Source organism: Emydura macquarii, unplaced genomic scaffold, assembly GCF_026122565.2.
Source record: "Emydura macquarii macquarii isolate MOO-44397 ecotype Brisbane River unplaced genomic scaffold, CSIRO-AGI_Emac_v2 contig_3517, whole genome shotgun sequence".
Lineage (NCBI taxonomy): Eukaryota > Metazoa > Chordata > Testudines > Chelidae > Emydura > Emydura macquarii.
The window spans coordinates 2,509,580-2,531,652 of record NW_027133654.1 but is presented as its reverse complement, the minus strand read 5'-3'; positions in this window follow the sequence as shown (position 1 = coordinate 2,531,652).

The following is a 22,073-nucleotide window of genomic DNA, read 5'->3' as shown; positions in this document are numbered from 1 at the left end:
GGGCGAAGGCTAATTATTTCCGAAATCAGCAAAGATTGTCTGTTACAAGCCAAATCAGTGAGTGCATGGAACAAAAATATAGATTCAGGCGCTGTAGATAAACAAACACCATGCTGACTCTGAAAAGACAGCAAGTTAAATGGATCTGTTACTGCTCCAATAGATTTGAATTATATTGAAAGCTTGATCAATTAAGAGTAATCTAATATCCCATACATACTTTTAGAGACATTCCAGTAGCTAAGTGTGTGAAATGACAAACTTGAGGTAAATTTAAATAAACATACAAAAAGCAATTTTTAAGTACCCAGTGAGCCTCACACATATCAAATGATGGTTAAAAACTGAAGCTTAAAATGGTATGGGAATAATTGTTTTCTTAAAGTGCATTTTACTTCTCTGCTTTCTGATTCAGCATTCCTAGTGTAAATCTTTTACAGTAATAAAAAGGAAGTTTGAGCAGATTGAGGGAAGTGATTATTCTCCTCTATTTGGTACTGGTGAGGCCTCATTTGGAGTACTGTGTCCAGTTTTGTGCCCCCCACTACAGAAAGAATGTGGACAAATAGGAAACAGTCCAACAGAGGGCAACAAAAATCATTAGAGGGTGGGAGCACATGACTTGTGAGGAGAGGCTGATGGAACTAGGCTTGTTTAGTCTGCAGAAGAGAAGAATGAGGGGGGATTTGATAGCAGCCTTTATCTACCTGAAGGGGGGTTCCAGGGAGGATGGAACGAGGCTGTTTTCAGTGGTAGTAGACAACAGAACAAGAAGCAATGGTCTCAAGTTGCAGTGAGAGAGATTTAGATTGGATATTAGGAAAACGTTTTCACTAGGAGGGTGTTAAAGCACTTGAATGGGTTACCTAGGGAGATGATGGAATCTCCTTCCTTAGAGGTTTTTAAGGCCTGGCTTGACAAAGCCCTGGCTGGGATGATTTAGTTGGGGTTGATCCTGCATTGAGAAGGGGGTTGGACTAGATGACCTCCTGAGGTCCCTTCCAATCCTAATCTTTTATGATTCTAAGTATAATCAGATCTGTGGGATGCTCTTAAATTTGGGCCTGATCCAAAGCCAATTGAAGGCAGTGGAAAGATTCCCATTGACTTCAATTAGCTTTGTGTCAGCTTCAAAGTGATAAAGGACTGTGAAAACTGTTTCCACATGTGTATGACTTTCAGTATAGCCAGTGTCTGTTTAAGCTGGTCTTAATGCTTTTATTAAATGTCCAGACTGAGTTTAGAAATTCTGACTCTTAATCCCAAATCATGAATTCTAGGGGAAACAAAAGAAACCCTTCTCTGTGTTATCTTACTCTGGGCCCATGAAAGGCCCAATCTTGCTCCCATTGAACTTTTTGCCATCTATTTTTTGAGAGACATGTTCTGCTACCCTTATTCACTGTGAATAGTACCTTACTCTGAGTAGAGCCCATTGAAATCATTGGGACTTACAGCTGTCTTATGATACATGGATCACAAGAGATTTAAGGCCAGATGCTGGCCCCTGGTACGGCCCCTTTGCATACCTCTGGTGGTATAAAGAGGTCATAGACTTAACCAACCAGTTGAATGTGTACCCAGTACAGGCAAATTCTCCAAGAGTTGTAAAGCTAATATTAGGCTACTCTATACCACCTCTTCTTTCCCTTGCATTGAAGTTGGTATGTTGAGGGCATGGCCAGGGAAGTGGATAGAGCCTGAGTGCTGCTATCCTCTGATGGTCACTGGCTGCTGAAATAGGCCCTCGTGGAAGCTATTACTAGCTGGTACAAGTCAATGCAGCTCTCAGTTTGCTGTAACTTGAGCAAGGGGCCAAAGCAGCTGACAGGCAGTCCCAGGATTAGGATACAGACAATGTGACCCCGTCGTTCCTGCCTTCCTCGGGTCCTGCATGAAGCACAGCTCAGCCTGACCCAAGGATCAAGCACCTAGAAGTTCAGATGTTTCCTTACATATACTCCAATCTCTGTAGTCTGCAAATTGCATTGGCAAAGGGGATGGTTGGTTCTCCCTAGGAAAAAACATTCACCAAAATGAAATCTTTTTTTGTTTGAAATTTCAGGTTTTCATTAACCTCCCCCTCCCACCACCAAAAAACAAAGATTTTTTTTATGAAAAGAGATTTTTTTTCCCCATTAATTTTTTTTTAAAGTCCCTTTTTGTTGAAAAACACTTGTGACAGAAAATTTTTAACCAACTCTAACGGGCAGTCTTGTGATATCCCTGTGACTTCTTACTCCAGTCAAGTCAGAAATACAACATAAACCCACCTCCCTTCTACTCCTGATCAGAGCAGAAGATGCAGGGGTGCACAAAAGAAAAAGTTTTAAAATAGTCACAGATCTTGCACCAAGTGCAGTTTGACAGCAGGGTGGAGGTTTGGGTTGGCTCTTATCTTCCCTAAACTGGGTGGCAGAGCACTGAATAGTACCCAAAATAGGTTTATAAATTGTGCAAAGTAAATAATACTCTGTAATATAAATATTTGTAAAATGACTGAATAACATTTATAAAGCAGCTCAGTATAAAGCATTTTAAATTCTAATTTATTACATTAAAATGATTGACTATTACAACTCAATGGCTGTAAATGTCTTCAAACTGTACATTGTTAACTTCCTTTGCCTTTCAATAGGCAGTGTAGACTAATTGTTATAATTTAAGTTTCAGGGTTGTCAGTGGCTTTTCAAACCACCTCTAGTTTAATGCTCTGGCAAACTTCACAACAATCAGAGATGAATGTAAGCTTTTATAGTCACTCTACAGTTCTTCATACGGTGTATTTAACATCTCAAAGCTGTTCTCTACAGAGAACAAATTAAATTCAATACTGTTTAGAGCAACTCACTAGGTACATCACTGGTGCATAACTTCGGTAGATGTTTAAAGCTTCATCCTACCTAGTGGAGGGCGTTCAGGTAGAAAGGACCTTTTTGATGGTGAGGACTGAAAAGGAATTCAAACTTGCTTGGCACATCCATCCCATCACCTTGTATCTTGCCCTCTTGAGCAGAAAAGAGTGGGTAGGAGGAACTTGAACTTAACTCTTAGTGTGGAATATGGCTCCTATTATTTAAACTTATTTGCTCCCATCTGTAGCCTCCAGTTATGCTTGCACTGGAGCTCCAGAGATTTGCATTCCTTGTCATACACCATGCAAAGACATGCAGGACGTAGGCCACGGAGAGTAAGTTATCTTTGATCTCTTCAGTAGCACCATTATTTACAAATTGTGAACTAATAAAATCTATAGTGCCAATGATGTGAGGCACAGAAAGAAAACATTTCCAGTTTCTTTCTTTTCTTCTTCTTTTTTTTAAACATATAAACTGAGCAAATATCAAATGGAGTCATTGAAAGTATAAGCCAGAAACCCCACAATATAATATGTATGTAATCTGTTACAGAATAGTTTTATGGGGACATAGGCATTATATAACATGTAAAATGTCATGTTTTAAGTGAGTTTCATCTTGATATTAGAGAGACAAGGTGGGTGCGGTAATATCTTTTATTGGACCAACTTCTGTTGGTGAGAGACAAGCTTTCCAGCTTACACAAAGCTCTTCTCCAGAACTACTCTGCCTCAACTTCTTCAGTCAGAGTAGGGGCTGGAGAAGAGCTCAGTGTAAGCTTAAAAGCTTGTTTCTCACCAACAGAAGTTGGTCCAATAAAAGATATTGCTTCACCCACCTTGTCTCTCTAATATCCTGGAACCAACACAGCTACAACATTTAATCTTGATAGGCTTTAAAGTAACTTTTCTCTATCACAATGAAGATTCCACAAGATAAATTGTTTGACTTATAGTCCAGCTCCAAAACTGAAAAAATTATTATAAATATCTTATCTTTAAGAAGGAACCAGAAGTGATGAAACTATGCATGAATATTGAGTTCTTTTGCAACCAGCTATTTTCATAAGGTTTTTGTATTGAACTGTCCATGAACTGGTGACAGTGTCATCTTAAGTTCTTTCATCCAGATAAGACCATGCCTCAAAAGTATTCAATCATGTATCCAGGTTTTTTTTATTTTTGGGGAGTGAGGGGGAGGTCACCGACTTACAGGTAGACCTCCCTTCCAATTTGTCTGAAGCACTTGGAGGGAGTTAGCGGAGTTCACAAACCACAAGATTCAAGAGAAAGGCTGAGAACTTTGTCCTTCATGTCAACAAGCCACCTGAGGGGAGATTGAAATTCCAGAACCTCCAAGACTAATCCTCTAGGGAAGAGGAAGTCAGAACAGCATCAAGGAGGCCTTTGACAACTTCTCTCTGCATATAAAGGAGAGCCATTAGGAAGAAGCATTGTGCCAGCAGATCATCACTGTCTGGCTGCTTGATGCAGTTCCAGCCCCCACGCTACCAGAGTCGAGGAGACACCAAGAGTTGAAGAGCTTGGAACCCCCTTTTCATATTTTTCCTCTCTCTATTTTTTGTCTCTTGCTTTTATTAACTGGGAGACATCCCAGCACTTTTATCCGTTTTAGTTTTAGGGTGTGGAAGTGAAAGCGTGTCAGTGAGCATGTGTGGGTGTGAGTGAGCACCCATAAAGTCCACACAGGAGGGAAGGCACCTGAAAGAAAAGTTTCCTAGGTATAAGCAGCCCAAAATAGTGTCTCATAAAATTACTCATTAGAGTGTGTTCTATGTCTGTGGGAAATTTGAGACTGTCATCTGTAATTTCTGGTAAAAAAGTGTTTGTCTGACTTTGGCTTATCAAGAGAGTTCTGCTAAAGTCTGTATTATAATATTTCTGTTTGAGGAGTTGGTGAGAAGGGTTAGCCACTTCAGAAGAACCAAAATCTAAGGCAGAAGCTCTGTAGTTGGTTCTGAGATTGTGGTTCAGAAATCAGATAATGTTGTTTTACTATTAAGATATTTTACCATTCAAGATACAAATTTGACTGACTTTGGTAAAATGCTTTAATTGAGATTTAGAACCAAACAGACAGCTGCCTTTTTAGAAGCTATATAAGGACTAAATATTTTTGCATTAATCTTACAATTTAATACCAATCCAATACCGAGACTAACTTGTTTAATTTGACCTTGATTTGATAATGATTTGAGTTGAAGTGGTTTATTTTTAGTTTAGTTTAACAGAGCTTAGCTTTGGTGACATATTTTCTTTGCATTTTAATACAATTTATAACATTCTTAGCCACATTTCTTTCAATAAGCGATGTGGATCCAGACCTTTTGAAAACCTTAGTGGATACCAGTCTAATAAGCCTGATCAGCTACTTGTATGGTTCTCATAAGTCACTTTTCAATGCATAATTGGACTTCAACATGGGAATATGTATAAACACACCTGTGATCAGCATCTCACCTGTTAACACTTTTTAAAAATTGCAATCAGTGGAAGATGGAAGTGATCAGCAACCTACAGGTCTGATTCCTTAATTTTGATTAGTGATTTGTTTAGATGTAAGAATTTTCTGTGCCCTGGAGCTCTTTTGCCAGGGGCCTAAGGCCATATGCTCATCCAAGGAATCTACATGGATCACTGCAAATCAGGTGGGTAGAGGGGTCCTGCATCCTTCACAGGTGGAACAAATCCCACATCCTTGATGGAAGGATTCAAAAGAAACTCTGTGAGGAGGAAACCTGCAGTTTTTTCCTCTCCAAAATCTTCACCTCTGGATTTTTCCAAGGGAGTTAGGGATGCCCCTGCTTTAATTTGTGCTTTTTTCCTCTTTCACACAAGATAACCAAATCCATGACTGCAGGTAGCATAGCACACATGACTTAGGACTTGTCCCCATGGCCCCACAATATGGACTAGGGGTGTGTGAATTGCAGTGCACCCTAAAGTTTTGTGCTATACGTACCCTCTGTAAATGATAGTGTGAGTGAAAAGGTACCTAGTTTCCATATACATAGTCTTGTTTGAAATGGGACTATGTTAATATGAATAGGTACCTTTTAGTTTGTGCTAGCATGGTTTACGGGGGCAGACACAGACCAACACTTTAGTGAATGCTGCAACTCACACCCTGGTAGTCTGCTCTGTGGGGCTGTGGAGACAAGCTCTTGTGTTCACCAGAGAACTACTGCTTTGTACTGCCTTTAGTATGAATTAACCACTGGGTTTGGAATGGGAGGTACAATGTGTATCCCTTCTGGCCCTCCTGCTCAAAGGGGGAATTCTGGCAGGGTTCAAGCCCAGTTGGGTCTGGTAGGTAACACGGCTGGCACCCAGGGAGGTGTAGCCTGAGGACCCTGTCAGAGAGTGGTTGGATTGTAGGATACTACCCCAAAGAGATGTTGAGACACGGCCCTGCCACTTGAGAGGGGTATACTTGGGGGATTGGAACAGGGTCTCAGAAGTGACAAGCTACCCAGGGACTGTGGCAAGACCAAACTGGCCAGGTATACAGTTTGCAGCCATGGGACCAAGCTGGTCTACTATATGGAGATGGATGCTGAGGATGGTAAACTTACCTGTATGAGGTAGCTAAACAGGATGTTCCCCCTACCCCAAATACTCTCTTTTGGGTTTACTACCACTTCAAGCCATAGGTGTCTGGAATCTAAGGTTACTTTGGAAACATCCTGGGGATGGATTGGAACAGAGTTAAGGTAGCTGGATGGAGAATAGGGGAGAGTGTTGGGTTCTATTCCTAATGCACTGTTGGACCATGGCAATGTTACTTAATCCCCTGTGTCTCAGGTTCCCTGCCTGTAAAATGTGGCTAATTATATTTGCATGTGTAAAATTCTCAGAGGAATGGCACTAGACTCTAAGGACCGAACTGAATTAATACTGATGTGAGATCAGAATCAAGCCCTAAAGGCCCAGTCTTTGGATCGGTCCAACCTGAACAAATGGGGTAAGGTAGCTTTACACCCGTTCTAGGAATTTCCCATGTCAGGGCATCCTTGGCTGCCCGTGTAGGGCAGCTTTCCCCTCTGCATCACCAAAACAGTTGAAAAGGGTATCACGGCTGAGGCTCTAGCTCAATAAATGCAAGTTCTCTTAAATTATTACTTATTTTATATAATACTATCTATTGACCAAATATGTTTGTGACACTTAAGATTTATTTTAACAATTTTTCTTACCCATTTTTCCCTATTCTATTGTGTTACAGCAATCAGCAGCTGCCTGACAAACTACTTGGCTACCAAACTTCTCTAGAAAGTGAATCATTTGCAGTGACATCAGGGAAATTCCTAATCATCATCGGTGAGATTTATTGATGCCACTAGCGAGATGATATATGACCTTTTGGGGAAGCAGCTTGAAAAGATATATATGCAGGTAGCTGGATGGAGGGGGAATAGAATGGTAGAATAAGTTTAAGGCTCTACAGGTGCTGTCGTGCAGGATTTTGTATCTGCTGAACTGATTTTCAGTGCAGGGCCTGATCCTGAGAAGGGCTCCATGTAGTGCATGTAGCTTGAAACTGTTCTGCATTTGATTTCTATGTCTTGATTCTTTATATTTTTAAGAACTCAACCCCGAGAAAAAAAAGAGTGCTGTTTCTGCAGACAGGCTGTGTAGTGTTACCCAGGGTTCCTCGACCCAGTAACTTTTAGCCTTCGCGAGTTGGTGTCAGGAAATAAACCAAAGGAAACACAGTACCTCTGCCTGCTATAGGGCTGGCATAAGCTCTTAATTTAAAGCTTGACTTTATTGTCTCCAGCAATTCCCATTGGAATTACCTTAACCAGAAGTCTCCACTTATTAGTCTTAAGCACATACAAACACAATAGGTGGTTAGAGTATCCCAAAACTTGCTAGTTACTGCACAAGTCTGAGGCAGTCTTTGGGTGAATCAGTCACAGGTTTCCGGATGGCTTCTCTTTTTGTCTGTGCCTGGAGATCTTTTCAGTGTGTCCATGAAGCGATCCACTTGACTTAGATTCGCTACCTCCCTCCTATACCCCAAAAGTTAAAGCAACATGTCAATCAAGAAAATATTACATAGCTGACCAAACAAATCAATCACTGAGCAGAAGCAGGAGTTACAGACACGTCACTAAAAAAAAATATTGTTAAGCAAGCAGTCTTAAGCTATTGGTCTGATAGCTAAATTTCCCCACACCGACAATTCTAAAATATATCCTGACTTCCTCTTTTTCACAGACATTCACCGCAGCATACTCAGAGAGAGAGAACTCATAGTCAAGTCCACTTTACTGTCTGATCCCCCCTCTCCCGGTTTGCCTTGGTTATGCTAAATTTTCTGCAGAGGCCTAAAAATGGCTAAAAGCACCAAACAGAATAACTGATAGTCCATCCCAATAATTGGCAGTGGCTTGGACTCCTGACTGTTTGTTAAAATGCCCCTGTACAGTAGAAGAGACACACTGTGCTCTCTCACGTTAGTTTTTTCCGTTAATCCTTAATCTAAAATTAAAAACTAATTTTAGACTGAAAGTATAGACCAATCCAGGGCAATCTTCATAAGCCAGCTGTAGACTGGTCTTTTACAGCAGCTGTTAGATTACTGGGTTGTGGTGCAACGGATGCCCCTTTTCCCATGTACACACTCGCTATATTGCCTGCAGGAGTGGGGATGTAGAATCCACCATGGCATCTCTGCACTACCTGACAATGCTCCCTACACTGAAGTGATATGACAAGGAGGCCCGGGTTAGGGGACTTTGAGCTGCTGAAGTGGTACAAAACAGTTGGAGCATGAACAAAGATTGGTCCCTAAATGTTTTTCTTTTTGCATGGATGGAAAGATAATACTGAGCACCTGCAACTCTCACTGGCATCAGAGGGTTGGCAGAGGGAGAGGGGTTTAGATGCTCAGCACGTTTCAGGATCAGGCACGTAATAGCAAATCACAACTGCATAAATCAAAAATCTATCCAAATAAGTATAATGAAGACAGAAAGCTTTTAACAAACATTTGAACCTGGGATGACTTCTTTTTGCTTTAGGTTAGTGTTTGTGTGGCAGATATAATGAAACTGTGGCTAAACACAGCAACATGACCCTCTTATTAGTGTATAAAATGAATCACACTAGTCAATTTAATTTTCTTGAGCACAACAAGACCTTAACTTTTCTTGTTTTTAACTGGTAGTCTGATCTAATACAGATGCGAAACAATCTCATCTCACATGCCCAAAATGATCTTGATGTGTTTTATTCATCCTGTTAAAGTGTAAGAAAGGATTTAACTCAAACTGTCACACACTGCATCAGAGCTATTAACTTAAAGGCTTTAAGAATTGTTTCTTGCTAGAAATATAGGTCTACACCGGAGCGCACATTTATGCATTCAAATGGAGTTGGAAAAAAAGCGTTGCCAGACACATTCTTCTTACATATAAATATAATTCTATTGCTTCATCTGGGTTATGAAGTATTGTTGAAAGTGTGTTGTTCTGCAAAAGTCTTTCATCAGCTCTAGTAGATATTTTAACAATTTTTTTCCCCAAAGTGACAAAAAAGATCAGAAGCCTTTGAGTTACTGCAGCACTGTTTTTGTCTTTATGAACTGACTTTTCAGTATCTGTTTTCTTCACTATCTGACACATGCGTCATGCTGAAAAGCCCCATATCTCATTCCCCATTACTTGGAACAATTTCAGTGTTTACTGTTCATACCATGGATCCTCTATTGGATCAGTTTAGTTAGGCTTTGTGAAATGGCTAACACCTGTGTACTATCTGAGCCAACCAAGCCTTGGGGGGGGAAGCTCACAAAGCAACAATGAAGGATAACAGACCCTTTAAGGTCTGGAATTTCACATCTTGGGATGTGTTGTAGTTCACACTTGAGAGCACATGATGATATAGACATGAGAAGCAATACTGGTTGATACAAAGCAATAGTAATAATACTTTGCGTTTATATAGCACATTTCATTGGAGAAGCTCAAAAGGCTTTTCAAGTTTGGGTAATCATCATCTTGACAAGGTGCTGGAGCAGTAACCTTGAGATGGGGATGGACTAGAACACCTAATAGATCTCTTTGAAATACACAGTAAACTCAAGGGCCACCATTACATTTCTGAAGGCTGAAAAAGGCGATGAGGCTGAGGTTTCCCATTGCTATAACTACGGTTTTATATTGTACTCCCGTTTTCCAATCAACATACTTAGTTTGATTTGTATATAAATCCAACAGCTGTAGTCAGATGTTAACAAATAGATTGCATGTTTACTCTGGGAACATATTAGTAATTTTACATTGCATTTTATTGGTGTCCTGACGTGTGTTTGCTTATATAACACAGAAAGATGGACTTGTGATCCTTATTGTTATCTAGGCAGATTGTTTTCACATTTACCATCCTAAAGTGAGGCACCTAGATCCAAATTTAGGCTCCTAAATAAGTAAGCTGAGTTTTAAATCTGCTGAGTATCTGCAGCTCCCATTGACTTAAATGATGCCCAAGTTTGAAGCTAGTGGGATGGACCTAATTCTGGCCTCACACCAGTATAAAACAGGAATAACTCCATGGCAGTCAATTGGCCAGATCTTCAGCCCCATTCTGAATTCTCCCATTGCTGAGGTAGTGAAAAGCAACTGGAAAGCTTCCTGGAAAGGCCAGCTGGGGTTCTCCTGACATGGGGCAGTTGCAAGCCAGGTGTAATACCGCTCTCACTAGCGCTCCAAGGTGTGGTGCTCTTTAAATGACAATAGGAGGAGCCCTGTCTTCTTTTCAAACAATAATATTGACCTTTCGGTTATTCTTAAAGACCTGGTTATTTTCACTCATCTCGAGTGATTTGGAAGGATTTTGCCAGAAAGCTGTGAAACTGCAGGGAGGTAATTCCAACCTAATGACAACTTAAGCACTCAGATGCAGATATAATGGGCAGAGAGAAATGGTCAGCAGGAACATAACAATTCCATCAAAACTTTAGACAGAAATGAGGCAGGGTGGAAGGGTGGCCAGCTCTGGACTGGAACCCCTGCTCCCCACCTGCCTGGCTCTGCACGCAGTGGTCTTCCAGAGAGCCAGGTGTCCCCCAGGCTGGCTGACTGACCAGTAGGCCAGTTTCCTTGGGAGCTGACTGACTGGCTGGCTGGCTGGCTCCCTGGGCTTCTTGACTAGGCTAATTTGTTAATTTTATTGACACGTTCTACATTGTTGAGGAGTCAGTAGCCAAATGTCATGATTGTTTCACTAGGATCAGACCTTCTGACTGATTATGTATAAAGTACAGTCCTAGAGCCTTTGAATTCATCCTTTCTTACAGGGTTTTGTCCAAAAAAAACATTAAATTTCTATTAAAAAACCCCACTCCCTTTCTGTAGGACAGATAGGTGAAATATTGTCTTAGAATTAAAATTCTGTTGATGTACATTGCAATTTCTTTTCCTGTTTGAACACCCAAATGTTTTAACCCATCCCAAGCTTAAAACCTTTATTTCTGATATATATATATATATAGAAATCTGAATACCTCCCTTGATCACTTCTTTATATGATTAACTGCTAGACTCAAAAGCACAAATGAGTGGACTAAAGCTTGCTATCTGTGAGTGCGATCAGCAATCAAGGTCTTTACTGATTTGTGTGTGCTAGCTTTAATGATCAGATTAATTCTACCCCAGAACTCCTATGCACAACCTGTATGGTATAAACATACATTTAAAAATTAATATTAAAGAAAATTCACAACTCTAAGTCTTACTAAATTAGCAGAGGGCAGAGAGAATAGCTTAAATTATTCACCTTGAAATATCAAAATATTTTACTTTCCTTATGGCTAATATTTCTCTCTCAATGGCAGCCATCAATACCTTACTGTAGATTATACTCCTTGGTGTAATAACTTGAATGGGTCCTTTCAAATTCTGGGCAACCTACAGTTGAAATTTCTTTGGCAGGGTACAGGAGCTAGCCCATTGTATCTTAGATTATGGCAATTCTAGCCATTTAAGTTTATGAGTTAACAGGCACAATGGTCCTAATGTTACAAACTCTCGTCTTATATGAATACACTAAGAAATCAGGGATCATTTTCTCTGTGTGTGTTATCCAAGAATTTTCTTTCCTGAATTGAAGCTTTGAGTCAATAAAAGGCTTGTGATACCAACAGGAAGAAACAAAGGAAAAACCCCAGAATCTTTCTTGCTGGAGCCCAAGTCCATGGTTATCACAAAGCCAACCCCATTGAGCAAGCAACTTTGTAAACAGAAACAAGGAAGGTGCAATGGATAGGACTGATACAGGGAGCAGAGAAAGTGGCCCAAATTCAACAGAACAGGGAAAGGTTACTTCCCCTCTCCCATTTTCATTGGTCCAAAGTTTCTCTCAAACCTAGGTGCCGTTGGTTCAAATTCTCAATCCTATTCTTCTTTTTCTTTATCTATCCCTCTACCCCACACGCCTCCTCCTCCTCCTTGTCATTTTGGCATCTCTATGAGGTGGAGGTGGCTCTTAGGAGTCCCTTGTTAAAATCCTAGCACCAAATTGAAGGAATGATTGGGGTGCTCTCCCTGCCTTTGATAGAGTCTTCCACCCTCTGGATCCTGCTAATTCACCTCCCACCACCCCAGGCTTATTTAAATATTTCTGAGGAGCCTTTGATTTTTCCTTTAGACCAGAATTGCACCATGTAGCAAATACTTAACATAGAATCCAGCTAAGGGGGGCAGGGCAATGCTAGGTATTTCTCTTCCCACCCTCCTCCTTTCTGAGAATTATTCATAGCACTTAAGGCCAGAAGAAACCATGAGAACATCTGGTCTGAGCTCCTGTACTGAGCCCAATAACTTGTATGACTAAAGCATAATTTGTGTTTTATCTGGGGCATATCTTCCAGAAAGCATCCAGTCTTGATTTGAAAACATCAAGAGATGGAGAATGTACTCCTTTAGGTGGTAGATTACCTCCCATTCTTGTCTCAGATAAGCTCTTTGTGTAACTGTATCGTCCAGTGGGCTTTATGAATCACATTTAGTTGGCAAGTGGTTCCATCCTCTAACTCCAATCTCCTCTGTGTAGGTAGTTTGCAAGAACAGCCTGTACATTCAATAGAACATGTTAGCAGTTGCACAAAAACCAACCACTGGAGATTTCTAAAGAAGCATTTATACACTGAGAGCTGCTCCCCTGCAGGTTTGCAGAATGTGGCTCTGGTTTGGCAGTCGCTATGTTCACACCTGCCCCTTGTTATTAAAGCAGAAACACAGCTCTGTTGGTGGAACTAAAATGAGACAGGAAAGATCATTTGGAATGCAGAACAATACCCGTGACACTTACCATGCAAAGAGGGATTTGTTAGATAAAAATGTTATTTCTAAGGTGCCTTTCACCATGGTGGCTGTTATAATATAAGCAATACTATTAAATCCCTGAATTTACTCCCCTCTAATATGTAGGCAAAATTGAAATCACTGTTGCTTATTTTTTGTGAGGAAAAAAAAGTGAGGGTTTTTTGTTGTTGTTTGTGTTTTAAGAGAGAGTTTAAAAAAGCAAAACAACCCATAAACAACAGCCTTACCAAATGGATTCAGGTTCATCTTAATTCCATGCTCATTCCTTTCCCAGTCCTATTCTTTCCCCACCTCCAATTGACACATACTGAATAGCATGACTGAGAATGCAGACCTAAAGGACAGAACACAGATTCCATGCATTAGAGAAGAGAGAGAGAGCTTTCAGAGCAAGATATTTGAACCCATTGTGCCAAAGTTCATCCCAGAAGAAGGGAAAAGAAACCAGGTATGCTGGCTCTCAGACACTTGCTTCACTCATTAGTGTACACTGTCTCCTAGAGCTTAGAAGAGCATCCAGGAGTCCTGACCTCATTTCCCCGCCTCTACACATAAATCCACTGCAAAACTTGAACTGAAATGACCAGCATTCAAAATCTCTCATCTCTTGTAAACACACAGTATATAAGAACAAACAGGCCCAAATACAGTGGGTACAGGCAGTTAATATATTTGTACACCAGTTTAGTTTTATATAGGACGTTACTGGTCTGAACAGGTGCTCTTAATACTTACACTTCACCAGTAAAAAATGTGACAGAAAACTTTAAACGGAGCTTTCTGTAGGAAAATAGAGGTCAGGTGGGAAATACAAGGGGAACACAAATCTTTTAAAGAAGGACTCCTAGACAAATTGAACATGGACCTTGTTGCTGCCACTGGCACTTGGCAGAAGAGTTACATTCCACTGCGGAGGCAGTACCACAGTAGGTAGTGCCTAATAACCATGCTTTCCTTGATCGTGATCCCATGACAGTTTGGTGTCCCATAAGTCTGGTTCTCTTGAGTGCCCCTTGTCAAGGGGAGGATGGTGAAATAGCATAGCTGAGAACAATACTTGGGAGTCGTTAGGACCATAAATAACTTTTAATTTGGAGGATAAAACAAGCAAAAAAGAAACACTGTCACCATATAGATACATACACTAATTGGGTTTTGCTCATTTTATTGTATGAGGAACATGGCCATCCTCACAAATTCAAGTATTAGTTGTCTGTTTTGTTGGGGCCCAGACCTCCTCTGGACACTGTCCTACATGCACAACAATCCTCACTTATCTAAAATCCCACTCAGGTTCCAATCAGACTCAGGAGTAGTCAGGGGGGGATGAGAGAATGGCTCTCCACTGAGAGTCTGCTCCACTGCAGAAGAGTCTGCGCCACCAGGTCCTGCTACGATGTGCAGCAGTCTGGTTCAGTTCTATGATATCACTCTGCTGGAGCTAGCCTGATCCTTACTGCAAAGTCAGCTCTGTGCAACTCCCCCCTGAGAGGTTACTGTGAAGTCAGATCTGTGCCACTACTACTGATCCAGTCATACCTCATTGCAAAGTCAGCTCCACAATGCTGCTCCCAGGGCAGCCTAATCGAATCCCACAAACTCTTTCCACACATGGTTCAGAATCTCCATGTGAAGAACCGAGAGCAAAATGGGATCCTTTGCCCGAGTCCCTAGAATAGCATTCCTTGTGTCTAGGACACAACGCTCTATCTCTCTCTCGTTGAGCTTGAATCCCATTCCTAAACCAGGGTCTACTCCCTGTTCAGGCATGGTGATCCACTTACTCCAAGGCACGGCTTGCACAATTCCTGTTGTCTTTCATGAGAGCAGTCACAGTAACAATCCATTATTTATATAATAGGAACATAGATAAATTCCAAGTAAAGCAACAAAAGACAGTATGTGCAACTATAGGTAAGCAACATTATAATTCATGTATCTTTGCCAGATACTGGTCCTTTTTGCATTGCCCCCCTCCCTGGGATTTTTGGCTGATGCAATATTGGTCATGTCCGTGGGCCTCCCTTTTAACTCTGCTCCACATGTGCTGGAGGAGGGCTGAGCACTTCAAGCATGAGTTGCAGCTGTCTTGGCCTTCTTTGCATTGGACATGCTCAGCAGTCTGGCCAGCGCCTCAGAGATAAGTTGCAGAACTGGACCAGTCATCATTGGGCATGATTGCCATCCAGCTTACCAAGCTAACTTTTCCAGCTTGTGTGCCCACCAGGAGCCTGGCTGTCCTGTTGCCTTTCTGTGCCACACATTTCCATTGAAGAAGGTACCAGCCCACACATTTGGTGCAGATTATCCTGTTTGGGCACATACAGTACACATCTGATATTTTTGGTTATTCTCACTTTACACCACCATGCACTGACATGTGTCTGATAAGGAAAAACAAATCAGAAGGAAACCCTCTGGGCCAATTTTTCAGTGTAAATCTTCATGGAATGCTTGCATTCAAAGCAGAGTGGTGAAAGGGGGATGTATTAGGGGAGTCTCTGTACTGTTGCATGGTCCGTCCTCATGTGAGTATGAATTACTCAGTGTGGGAAAGATTTGCTTAATAATGAAGAGTTTTGATAAGGTGAGAAAATGCTACTGACTGTAAAATTCCAAACAGCCCCTCTTTGCCCATTTGACTGTCTGTGATTGTCTTAGATACAGTTTACAACCACACAGTGTGCATTCCTCTTAACTCCCAGTGTATGAGGACTATAGTGCCGGTCTAGAGTACAGACCTATATTGGTATAACTATGTCACTCGGGTGTGAAAAATCCATGCCCCCTGAGCCACAGTAGTTATACTGACCTAACCCCCCTGGGCAGTCAGTGTTACATCGATGGGAGAGCTTCTCCCATTGGTATAACTGCTGCCTCTCGGGGAGGTGGGTATTAACTATGATGACAGGAGAATATCTCCCATCGGCGTAGGTAGCTTCTTCACTAAAACACTACTGTAGTGCTGAATGTGAAGACAAGACCTAGGTAGCTGCAATTTCCCTCATGAGCATCATTTATGTTCTATTACAGCTAATTTAGTGTCATACAAATGCAGACTTTGAATAGAGAATATAACCTGACAGCATAGCAATCTGTACAATCATTCTCTTTATGCCATATTTTGAAAATATTAATCCCCAAAGAAACAAAAAAGCAATGTGACATGTTCTCCTCTAGGTTCATTTTGCCTCATTAAGGTTTGCTACAGCTCTTGGGATGATTGAGAGTTTGTCACTTTTGCACCTCATTTGTTTGGTAATTCACAATGACGGGTGCACTATCTAATGGCTAAAGCGTAATTCATTAATGGAGGTCAAGCTCTGTTTATGTGCATGAGATTCACTGCATTGCTAGCTTAGCTATCTGCCTGAATAGTAACACATCTCTGTTCTTTAGGATGTCATCAATGTTAAACCTGGCAGATGAGAGAGACAGGTTTTTAAAAACTGCATTTGCCTTATAGTCCTTTTGAACATACACGCTACAGATAACGGCTTTCTGGGCTTCTAAATGTGGACCAATTTCTGCAGTGCTTACTCTGGCAAAACACGCACCGATTCCAGTGGCAGTTTCTCAGAAGGAAGGACTGTAGGGTTTGACCAAATGTTCTTTAGCACTTCAAAGCTCATGACAAAGATTAAGTAAGTAATCCTCCCTACAGCTTTGTAAGGTAGATCAGTAAAATGGGAATAATAATATTTACTTAAGGGAATACTTTATATGGGTATTTAAGTGCCTTGCCATGGCACAGAGTGTGAGTAATTGTGGGAGCTAAGATTAGAACAAGAGACACAGCTGCTTCTCTTGGGCTCAGGCCATGAGACTACATATTTTGCACTATTATAGCAGTGCAAATAAAATGATGTGTATTAGATGAAAGCGATCACAGAGACAGTTTCAGAAACATTGTATGCATGCTGTGTGGCAAGATTGCACTCTGCCCTTGTGTTTGCGTTTTATTAGAAAAAAAAGTGTGTTCTAACATATGGTAACTACACAAGGTACTATCCTAGTGAAGATAATGTAGCTTGTACTTTTCACGTTAGCTGGTCAAGGCAAAGGTTATAAGGGAACCGAGGGTTTACCTTAACTTGATAACTGGTGTTATAATACAAACTGCTTTGTCTTCATTATGATTTTACCTCAAGTTAGTTACCATGTGTGACGTACCCAGGGTACAATCTGGACTGATGAACAACTGTGTAAGCTCAGCTTTTTAACCTGGGGTGTCTTTTACACTGTTTTGCAGTGCGAGCTACCACCCCTGGTCCACTCTCACACAGCCTCAAGCATGTAAGTTACTCCCAGTTATATTGTATGAGTGTTGTAGCCAACCACTCTTGAATTACACTACAGAGCAACACCAACAAACTCCTAGTCCCAGATCGCTCCCAGAAATGTACATCTTGTACTACCCAGCTCTTTTTTGGATAATACAAGTTCATATAAAGTCCATTTCATTAATAGAAAATGATGAGCACAAATCCTGTTATCCCAAATGGATTTTCCCAAACACTTCAAGTCAAACACCCTGGTTTAGATAAATCAATAAAATGAGTTAACTAACTACAGAAGGTTAGGTTTTAAGTGAATATAAGTAATGAGGCATGAAAGTCAGAATTGGTTACAAGAAAAATAAAAGTAAAACACAACTAATGCCTAACTTAACAAACTATAGTGAATTCAAAGCAAGGTCTCTCTCCCCATATATTTCAGCAGTTCTACTGACTGAACATCTTTCAGTCCGGATCCCTCCCCTAGTCCAGTGCTGCTTCCTTTGTTCTTCAGGTGTCATGGATGCTGTACGTAGAGAGAAAGGGAGGAATGATTTGGGGCATCTGCCCTCCCTTCTTAGAGTCTTTTCCCTTCTTTGAGAAGCATCTTCATCTGAGGTTCAGGAGACAGAAAGTCTGTGTGGATGGGAACCCCAAGATTTTTTTTTAAGATGTAGATTTTTTGCCCATGTCCCTTTTCTGCGCATGAATAACCACTTAACAGGTGCTTGCCCATTTGACCTGTTTACACCTGGCTGGGGCATTAGCTTATCTTTTGTCTCTGAGGAACTGCTTTGGCCATTCCCTAGATTTGGAATATATCTTCGTAACACCACATAATGGAATCTTATAACTTTACACACAATGTTGCCACACATTTTATCAGGACAATATTGGCCAACAAGTTATGAATTTTCAAGTGATACCTCACAAGGCATACTTGTACAGAGATTATTATAATAGTGTGTAAAAGGTGAATACAGGGGTGTACACTGTCACACAGTGTGTTAGCTAAAACAAGGTAAAAGGTAGTCACCTCTTTCTTCCTAGTGAAGACAGAACCTGAATGGTTCATCCCTCTTTGTATCTCTACACAGGAGCCAAGTACAATTGCAGGCCTTCTGCAGCAGCACAAGACTAGTTCTAGACACTCCAAGGGGGAGAGGGAAGGACAGGCCCAGGAGTTTTCAGGGGTAGCACAGTAGCTGTGTTTCCCATGAATGCAGAGAAGACATATATAGGCTGATGTTTATTCATTACAAAAACATCTATGTGAACACTGAAGGAATTTACTTTATTTAACTGCTAGACAGAAACCTGTGTCACTTTAGCTGTTGCTGTGTACAAATGTATAGATATAGACATAGCTATTAAAACAGTTTGCTGGATCTGTCATAGTAATGACATAGTAGATAGTTGTGGAAAGAGTGGATTTTTTTTCATGACCCATTTTCATCCCATAACCTACAAGGCTATGATTTCAGGTTTAACTGACTCAGCCATCTTCAGCCACTATCTTCCCTTTATGTCCTCTCTTTCTCCCAAGGGAGCAGTTCTCTGATGTTTACTGGTTCTGCCTTTACCTTTCACAATTTCACATTTCTCTCGCTCAGATAACATTCTGCTAGCAAGCCAGCATGCATCCTTTAACAATTTGTATGGGATCATTTACCAACCATTTTGTATATTTTTTCTCACTAGAATGTATTGGCTGAGCTTGCCCCTGCCTATCCATTACCCTAAAACCTTTGGGTGTAAACCTGAAATCTGGTCCTCCTGCTTCCACCCCCTGTGGAGTTCTAGGGAGTGTGTGTGGTGTCCCTTTGTTTTCAAAAATTTTTATTTCCCAAACAGCTGTTTTATGATCTATTTGGGTATTTCCTACTCTGGGGTGGGTTTTATAGATTTGGCAGTGCACCGCAGCTGCTTCAGTGTCTCTACTTTGCCTGGGAAAACTGCCATCACCATGCTCTGTTCTGCCTAGGTTTCCCTTTTAAGGGTTGGCGGAGCACTTAATTTCCTGATCCTGGCTATAGAACCCAGAACATTTTCCTTCAAGTCAGTAGGTCCTGTCCCTGCACTGGAGAAGCAGGCAAGCTGAACCCTTTTCTCCTCAGGTATATGTCTACATATGCTGGGGAAGTAACCTGCCTCTCCTTGGACACTGTCAGAAGGAATGTGAGACCCTCTCCTCCTCTTCCCACCCTTCCCCCCTGCTCAGGTATTCTAGTTGCATTTTTGCATCTCCTTCTCTTCTCCCTTGTACTGACGCTTCTGTTCCTGATCTGCTCTCTTTTGCACCCAGTCTTCAAGCTGCTGGATTTCCAGTTGCACTCTGTCCCACTCCAGCTGCAGCTTCTTCTGCTTCAGCTACTCCACTGTCCACCACTCCTGTTTCAATGATGTGCTTGGTCTGGATGGAAGAAAGTTGCTGTTGCCTCTGTCAGCCTCTTTTCTGCTTCCCTCTAGGGTGTTGGCTCCAAGACTTCCCTTGTCCGCTGGGCTCTCAGCCAGCAGGCTGGAGGTTTTCTGTGACCTTGGATCATCATTTCTCGACTGATTGTTTCAATACAGCAAATTTACTAGCTGTGATTTTGTTCTATCCTCAGGGCTCTCTGTCTTTCTTGGCATAACTCAACCAGCTGATTTGTCTTAAGCTGTTCATAATTCATTTTCCTCGCTCCCTCTGTTCACTATTTTCCCTCCTAAACAGACTATTGAGGCTTTTTTCTCTGAACGTTTGCATCTGCAGAACATGCTTTTCCTGCTCCTGGCACTTATGCAATTCATATTGTTACAGATCCCACAGACTCTTCCACCATATACGTCACATTACAGGGTAACTGCACCTGTATTTCCTCTCAGTGGTCCAGCAAGGGGCCCCCACAGTCAAGCTTCTAGCTGTCCAGATGTTGCCTTTCTTGGGGAGAGAATCATGTCTCCCTCCCTTCTAACTGGGGTATTCCAAGGCTGCACAGTTCCCTGCCTTCACTGTGTTATTTGCAGCACAGACAGGTTGCCCATGCACACCTGCATGCTTTTTCTTCAGAAATGACAACAGGTATCATTGCTACAGTTATAAGTACCACACAGTACTTCTTAAGCAAGCCTATTTTATTTTTAATGTAAAAAGCATTACAGAAAAAACAAATTAAAAACAATAAGAGAACCTACACACATACTAATAAAGTTACCAGATATCACTCCAGCCCTAACGGAGGCTGGGCAGGAGAGTTCTTCAACACCCCACCCGAGTGGTTTCCTTGTGGTTACAAGTTCAAACAATTTCACCTCAGAACAACACACAGTCCTATGAGACCTCAGTAGGCCAAGTCCATCCATGCCTACCCTAAGAATTGGGGCCCTCGATGGACTAGGGGTCCTGTCAATTTGCTGCATGAGAAAGAAGGCCTTGAGTTAGTTTAAACGCAAACTCTTTTTCCAAACATTGTTTCTTTGGCCATTGGTCTCTGGAAAATCCAGTTTGAATTGGTTTATGCATATCTCCCCAAGAGGTTCTTTAAAGGGTTGGTAACCAAAGGAATTACATTAGCATCCACCTCCGACTAGAGAAGGTACGTATAATGCCACAATAACATATATGTAATTACATTTCTAATACAATGTACCCCAAAGGTATTAACCTAATTCAATAACATTTAACTGAATTCAATAATGTTTATTTTAATTTCATAAAATTTGTTCAGGATATTGTCAATTTGTCACACACACTCACCATTAGGAAAATGGGGGAGCAAGGAGCTGATGTGTGCCTTTTAGGGGAAAAAAACCTGAGAAATAATTGTAAGCATTTTACAACAGAGGGATGAAAATTACCTGTTTTCTACATTGCTGTCCATTCTACCTTTGTTTTTAGAGGCAGGTGTTTGTTGGAGAATAGGGAGAACATGTCAAGATGTTTTTCCTTTTCTTTTTTTTAAATAAGAAATCCCTCAGAAATGTGGAAAAAGACCATAGATCATGCTAAGGTCATATGGAAGGCAACGGGACAACGTATGTGAGTGAGGGTTGCACAATCAGGCACAGAACGAAGATTGTTGCTTAAGCTGCTTTTAGAAAGTGAGGCTATCGATTGGTGTTCAGTCACCATGTTGATGTTATTGGCTTTGCCAGAGTCCGTAACAGGGAAGACTGTGTGAAGGTTGCCATTTTCCTCCCCAGCCACAGAGTGTGGAAGAGGAAGTCTGCTGATTTGAATATCATATTATATGATTATCTATTAGTCAATGTTGTCCATAAACATTGCTGAGGTGCATAAAACATATAAGAGGACCCTGTCCCAAAGAACTTGTGATTTAAGTGCCCAATCCAGCTTCTGCTGAATTCAGTATAAGTTGGATCAGGCCCTGAACACAGATACATTGTCACACTACAAAACAAAGGCAGAATGGAGAAATACTGCTGTATAGTTACTGTTACAAAGTAGGCTTCGTTAAGGCATGAGAGTATCATAGGAAGATGTACCAACCACAGATAGGTCTGGCTGATCAAGAACAGCATTATTCAAGCTCTTGATGGAAATCGGACTAGTTCTTGTAGCTATAGGATAACTGTGACAACATGAAG